The sequence below is a fragment of the Panicum virgatum genome, chromosome 6N, assembly GCF_016808335.1.
Source record: "Panicum virgatum strain AP13 chromosome 6N, P.virgatum_v5, whole genome shotgun sequence".
NCBI classification, from domain to species: Eukaryota; Viridiplantae; Streptophyta; class Magnoliopsida; order Poales; family Poaceae; genus Panicum; species Panicum virgatum.
In genome coordinates, this window is record NC_053150.1 from 30580033 (window position 1) to 30586606 (window position 6574).

A 6574-nucleotide genomic window follows, 5' to 3' on the forward strand; every position below is an offset into this window, starting at 1 on the left:
AAACGGAGAAGGACTGGGATTTTTGCAGAGGAAGAAGAAGGAAGCAGATGATGCTGTGGCTGATGGAAGCTTGGTGAGTTTACCAAACCGATGGGTGTTATTTATAGATCGGAGTAGAGGAGATGAATCGGCCGTAGGGGTACTCAACGTCCTTTACCCTGGGATTAATTGGGGGAGCATTTGGGTGAAAAAATGGAAGATGAATCGTCGTATTCCGTTTGTGTGGATGAGAAGGCAAGAAGTGAAGGGCAAAGAAGAGTTTTTGGCTTGCCGCCCGCACAGGATACGAGGAGTGACTGTGTTGGGAGTGCCCATTCAGTAAAGCTATCATGATGAGAATTAATTTCAAAGTAAAAAGGATATTTTATTTTGAAACTGGGAAGCATGTGTTGATGCCGTTTTTGGACACACGTCAAAGTGAATATTAAAAGAAAAGAAAATTGCTGGTTTGGAGAGCAAAGTGGATTTGGCAAGGAGGATCGGCTGATGGTTCGTTGCCGATTGGAAGATTCTGTTGACTGGCGGGGAGATAAGGCTGACTAGATCTTAACGGGCTCTGGTTTGGAAGGCAGTATTTTTGTTTAGAATATTTTTTTTCTTTTGCATCAAGAATGTATTTGCCGTGATCAGCTGGGACTCGGTTAGCGCAGGGTATAAATATGTATCCGGGTCATTGTAAAAAGTTTGATACACATCCAATACAACAAACCTTTACAATTCCTGCAACTTTTGTTTTCTTTTCGGCGACTTCGCCACCCCTTTTTTCTGCGACTTCTTTCAAGCCGATCAAAGACGTCTCACATTCGAGCGACTTGGTTTGCTGGTAAGCTTTTGTTTTTGCCGAATTAATCTAAGCTTTAGTTCAACCGGAGCATCGCTGTTGCTTCATTTAGATTTATTCACAATTTATTGATATTTGCTAGATCTATAGATTTTTCCTGTTGTTTTAGCTTTTATCAAACCTATCTTGCTCAGAGTATGTTTGTGTTATCGCCATAAATTAACAGGATTAATTTATGGGCCGAAAGCAAGATAGGCTTAAAGCAGAAGACTGAAGAAGACTTGTAAATCGGCTCCTGCGTGAGCATCTGGGCCACATGGGCCATGTATCTTTAGATTTAGTTCAAGGTTAGAGATAGAGTCCGATCGGGACAAGATTAGTTTAGATTGTTTCCCAAGTCTCCGGACTATAAATTTGTATCCTTTGTTATTCGTAAAGGAGGGCGTCATCACGTCTCGCAAACAACAACTCTCGGCGCATCGCCACCCCTAATCCTAGGGTTTCATCCAAGTAAGTGTCATGCTGCCCTGATCGCTTCTTGCGATCAGGGCAGTATTGTTCTTGCTTTTACCTTGGTATTACTCGTACTGAAGCGTTTTTGATGGCGAGTAGTACTAGTTATCCTGATGTTCGTAGCATGGCTTTTAGTAGATCTGTTGTGCTTCGTTGCTTATCATCTACGAATATCATGTTGTCTCTGTGCAATCACGTTTCAATCTCATGCTAGTTCTTGTCGCATAGAATTAGTTGCATAGAGGCAACACCCTGCTTCTTTTATGTCTAGTAGATCTGATCTGTTATGGTTTGCTCTTATCTTAAGAGTTGGCGTAATATTTGCTAGGTTAGGCCTTGCAAACGGATTGGATGATCCGGTGGTATAATAGATGCTTTATCTTAGCCTTGATAGGGATTGTTCCGGGAATCGGCTCTTGCTAGTTCTTAGGCCTCTGTTTTGGGTTGTGGTTTAGTTGTCTGTTGTGTTCATTAGGCCTAGTCACGTGTAGGATGTTCCGATCTAGCAGTGAAGCTGTTACCATCGTGGATTAGATCAATTAGATTTAATTGAAGTAGTTTTATAGTTATTTGCTTTATTTATCATATCTGGATACAATCAGATCCCATCTGACACCGGGACTTGATCGGCTCTTTAAAGCCGATGCAAGAGTCGTCCCGGGGAGCCGACCACGGCTCAGACTTACATTTACACGTGTCTTTGTATGCAGGAAACTGTTTGGAGCACGTCTGCACCCTCCTGATCGGGTATAGGTCAGGTGGCACGCCCGGCTTTCACACATCCTCCGGGCGCGTGACAGAATTGCGGGCCGTCGACGAGGGAGCAGTGCCTGCCAGCGCCCCAGCAACCTCCCGGCTCTTCGTGTTGCCCGTCGCTGCTCACCGGTGGGTTTCGACTGACAACAGTTTGATCGGCTCTGAAACCCTTGTTTTTTCTCTAAACCTCATAAAGCTGATTATATCTATTTTGAGTGTGGTCGTGTTCAAATCTACACATTCCTAGTCTTGTGCACTACTTTTGCCACGTGTCGGCTAGATCCAGCCAGCTGTCGCTACCCACATCGGCAGCCTTTGTCAATCCCCTCAGATCGCTTTAATACCAGTTTACTCCATTCGATCTATCATTTTCTAAATCGGCAGCGCCTTGCCGATATGTTGCATGAGAGTTATTTGGAAATCCACCCGATACGCTCTCGAATTTAACGCTTGCCTATTCCTTGTCAATTTACAGGTCAAATTGACTAGCACGCTTTAGTTTGAAAGCATTTGCAGTCTGAGCTTGGCGAACGGTGCTCTCGGGATTGGTGTGTCAATCTTTCACGTCAACAAAATGGTGTTCCCACCCAGTATCATCTCCGTGATCCTGTTTCATCAGATGCACGGGCAGTTTCTGTTACCCTCGAGCCTTTGAAATCAGCAAGCATCTCCGACTACTCCCTGCAGGGCCAGTACTCAAGCAGTTTTGCTTTCCCTAGGATGGTGTTCCCTCCCGGTAACATCTACTCGATCATGTTTCACAGGTGCACGGGCAGTTTCTGTTACCCTCGAGCCTATGAACTCAGCGGGAAGCATCTCCGACTACTCCCTGTAGGTAGTTTTGCTCTCCCTGGGATGGTGTTCCCACCCGATAACATCTCTGTGATCCTATTTCGACAAGTGCACGGGTAGTTTCTGTTACACTCGAGCCTTTGAACTTGGCAGGAAGCATCTCCGACTGCTCCCTGCAGGGCCAGTACTCGGGCAGTCTTGCTCTCCCTGGGACGGTGTTCCCACCCGGTAACATCTCTGTGATCCTGTTTCGACCGGTGCATGGGCAATTTCTGTCACTCTCAAGCCTTTGAACTCGTCGGGAAGCATCTCAGACTACTCCCTACAGGGCCAGTACATGGGCAGTTTTGCTCTCCCTAGGACAGTGTTGCCACCCGGTAACATCTCCATGATCATAATTCGACAGGTGCATTGGCAGTTCCTACTACCCTCGAGCCTTTGAAATTGGCGGGAAACATCTCCGACTACTCCCTGCAGGGCCAGTAGTCAGACAGTTGCTCTCCCTGGGATGGTATTCCCACCCGGTAATATCTCTGTGATCCTATTTTGATAGGCGCATGGGCAGTTTCTGTTACCCTCGAGCCTTTGAACTCAGCGGGAAGCATCTCCGATTACTCCTTGGAGGGCCAATACTCGCGCAGGTTTCCTTTCCATGGGATGGTGTTCCCATCTCTGTGATCTTGTATCATCTCTGTGATCTTGTTTCGACAGGTGCACGGGTAGTTTCTGTTACCCTTGAGCCTTTGAACTCGGCGGGAAGCATCTCCGGCTAATCCCTACAGGACCAGTACTCCAGCAGTTTCGCTCTCCCTGTAATGGTGTTCCCACCCGGTATCATCTCCGTTATCCTGTTTCGACAGGTGCACGGGCAATTTTTGTTACCCGCGAGCCTTTGAACTCGACGGGAAGCATCTCTGACTACTCCCTGCAGGGCCATTACTTAGGCAGTTTTGCTCTCCCTAGGACGGTGTTCCCACCCGGTAACATCTCCTTGATCCTTTTTCGACAGATGCATGGGCAGTTTCTATTACCCATGAGCCTTTGAACTTTGCGGGAAGCATCTCCGACTGCTCCCTGCAGGGCCAGTACTCGGGCAGTTTTGCTCTCCTTGGGACGGTGTTCCCATCCGGTAACATCTTCGTGATCCTATTTCGACTGGTGCATGGGCAGTTTCAGTTACCCTCGAGCCTTTGAACTCGACGGGAAGCATCTCCAACTACTCCCTGCAGGGCCAGTACTCGGGCAGTTTTGCTCTCACTGGGATGGTGTTTCCACCCGGTAACATCTTCGCGATCCTGTTTTGATAGATGCATGGGCAGTTTCTATTACCCTCGAGCCTTTGAACTCGACGGGAAGCATCTCCAACTACTCCTTGCAAAGCCAGTACTCGGGTAGTTTTTCTCTCCCCGGGATGGTGTTCCCACCAGGTAACATCTCCCTCGTCCTATTTCGACAGGTGCACAGGCAGTTTCTGTTACCCTCGAGCCTTTGAACTCGGCGGGAAGCTTCTCCGGCTACTCCCTGTAGGACCAGTACTCCGGTAGTTTCGCTCTCCCTGGAATGGTGTTCCCACCCGATATCATCTTCGTGATCCTGTTTCGATAGGTGCATGGGCAGTTTCTGTTACTCTTGAGCCTTTGAACTAGGCGGGAAGCATCTCCGACTACTCCCTATAGGGCCAGTACTCGGTCAGTTTTGCTCTCCCTGGGACGGTGTTCCCACCCGGTAACATCTCCGTCATCCAGTTTCGACAGGTGCACGGACAGTTTCTGCTACCCTCGAGCCTTCGAACTCAGCGGGAAGCATCTCCAACTACTCCCTGCATGGCCAGTACTCGGGCAGTTTTGCTCTCCCTGTGATGGGTTTCCCACCCGGTAATATCCCTGCGATCCTGTTTCGACAAGTGCACAGGCAGTCCCTGTCACCTCGAGCCTTCGAGCTCGGCAGGGAGCATATCCGACTACCCCCTACAGGGATAGTCCTCACGCAGTTTTGCTACACCTGGGATAGTGTTTCCACTCGGTGAGAATAAGCTCCTCATATCAGGACAACGCTTGTACGACCTCCCAGCTATAAAGGCACTCCGTTCCTATAAGGAACACGACACTCCCGACTACTACCTATACCGCTATACGGACCAAGTACTCGGTTTATTAAAATCCCCATGGGGGCGCTGCTACCTCCTAAGGAAAAGATGGAATCAGCCATAAGCAACCGCCAAGTCCATGAGACGTAATTACGGGAAACATGCCATGCGCAAGCAGTAAAAAAGGGGCGGAAATGACACCATCTCGACACAGAGAATGATAAATAAACAAGAAGCGTAACCACACAGCGAAAGGCCTTATATATGTCCAGAAGTGGCAAAAGTTTATACACAGAAGGCCCTATATCATGCTACCAGCCTATTCCCCACTCGATTTCTTCTTCCAGGAATCCCTCAACGACCCTGGAACATCCTTGAGCCGTGCCATGACAGACCGAGAGTCATGGTCACTCGGGCGAAGTGGTTGCACTATGTCGACCACAGCGCGACCCGCCACTTCCAGGTTAAAGATTTCCTCGTCTCTTCGGTCCTGTCCCGATTCAGCTTCTGGATGGTATGGAGGTGCTCGGTGATCTTCTTGTCAGCTTGCTCCAACTACTGCTCAATGGTCTTTTTGTACTCTCCGAGATCGGCGTTGAACCCACGAAGTTCCGTGCAATCTCGAAGAGCCTGATCTCTTTCCCCTGTAGAGAAAAATTGCAATGTATAAAGCCAAAAAAGGCAGCAGAAGAGTTATCCAAGAAACTAAGAAGAAGGCACTCACGCTTGAGCTGAGCAAATTCCTCTTCACGATGGCTGGAGGAACCAGTCACGCTCTCACGAGCCACTGCCAGCTGCTCCGCAAGTGCAGCAATCAGGTCATCCTTCTCCTCAAGATCCCGCTTGAGAGTAGGAACCTACTGGAGCCGCTCTGACTCGACAGCCAGAGCAGACAACTTGATCCGTGACCTCTGAGCCATTTTCTGCACAAGCAACAATAGAAGCAGGCTATCACAAATACTTGCATTCAGAAAAATAAAGCGTACTACTTACCTCAAGGAAAATATTACCTTATGATGAATGTAAACTCGCTTCAGCGACTTCTACATCTTCTTCAAGAGGCGTTCCTCTAGAAGATCATCATTAATGAGCCCATCAGGGATCTCATCCAAAATCTGTGGAGGAACCGCCCTAGGAGCTTCATCTTCGACTGGTTCCACCACTGGCTCTGCCGTGCTCGGACAAGCAAGCATCCCCGGAGGAACCATCCCGGGGGCTTAAGCTCCACCAGACCCCACTGCACCTTGGAAAGCAGAAGGCTCAGGCCGGGCCAAGCATGTGAACCAACAGGAAAGAAATGGCCCTATATCATGCTACCAGCCTATTCCCCGAGGTGTTTCAACAGGAATGAAAAGACACCCGCTATTTTATCTTTGAGAAAGTGTTTCAGGTACTTTCGATGTGGGGTATCTATCTGAACCATTTTTTCAGGTATTCTTTCCGAAAAAAGAGATTTTTTAGGTATCGAATTCAAATTACCTGTTTATGCCATCAAGATAAAATAGATGCCACGAGTTCAGATCCTTAATTCCAAATCATGGGATTTAGATTCTCGGGGGCTGCGGGATTCGTGTCATGAATGACTTGCTTTTTAAATTTTTTTGGTAGATAAGTAAAATGACTGAAGTGACCCTCAGCCTGATTCT

At 48.0% G+C, this 6574-nt stretch overlaps 1 long non-coding RNA gene across 2 annotated transcripts; it reads right to left on the reverse strand.

The window, feature by feature from the left end:
* Positions 1-5146: 5146 nt before the first annotated feature.
* LOC120678541 lies at positions 5147-6216 on the reverse strand. Of its 2 annotated transcripts, XR_005676622.1 has the most exons (3): positions 5939-6214; positions 5653-5851; positions 5167-5572 (listed from the first exon to the last, which is right to left on the reverse strand). It is a non-coding gene; the product is annotated as an uncharacterized LOC120678541 (long non-coding RNA). The 2 variants fall into 2 exon arrangements; XR_005676621.1 differs by having other exon boundaries at positions 5147-5572; positions 5653-6216.
* Between the last annotated feature and the right edge of the window lie 358 nt (positions 6217-6574).